The sequence below is a fragment of the Diadema antillarum genome, unplaced genomic scaffold (assembly GCF_040938485.1).
Source record: "Diadema antillarum isolate AM-2024a unplaced genomic scaffold, OU_Dant_1.0 scf00000014, whole genome shotgun sequence".
In the NCBI taxonomy this organism is placed as follows: Eukaryota; Metazoa; Echinodermata; class Echinoidea; order Diadematoida; family Diadematidae; genus Diadema; species Diadema antillarum.
Window position 1 is genome coordinate 2,369,352 of NW_027270903.1, and position 649 is coordinate 2,370,000.

Sequence of the window (649 nt, forward strand, 5' to 3'; positions counted from 1 at the left end):
ATATCAAGAACCTATATACATTGTACCTCATTCCACCTCCTCCTCCTCCTCCTCCGGGAGAGAGAGAGAGGGAGAGAGAGAGAGAGAGAGAGAGAGAGAGAGAGAGAGAGAGAGAGGGGGGGGGGGGCTACTAGAAAGCATACGATAGTTTGTGTGCTCACTGTTCCAGTAATTGTCATGAAAATATAATGTGGATATCAAGGTAGCGGCACGTCAAAATCATTCTAGCATGTAAAGGTAACGTAGGCAGTACACTCACTTACGCTAATGATTTATTAATTAATTATGACCTCGATGTTAATGACATTGTATCTATAGCTTATTTCCATGTTACTTCTTCGTGTACGTAAAGGAGATCTCTTCTAGCTTTAGATGAATCAAATAAAAATGGAAAGTTAGCAACAGAAGCTGTCGTTTTAGTTGTTTCGATGGACGTTGACACTAAAAGGACCTAAGCTTAAAATAAAAGCTGAAGTTTGATATACAGTAGTATATCAAATGTTTACTCAGACCAATTTTACATGTCTTATCTTTTTTTTTCTACTTAATTCACGAAATCCTTGAATTGCTTTACTGTTGAAGTTTTGACAGTGGTCATTTTAATTTGCAGTTGTTTCGTGGTCGGATATATACGCACGTCATACATTTA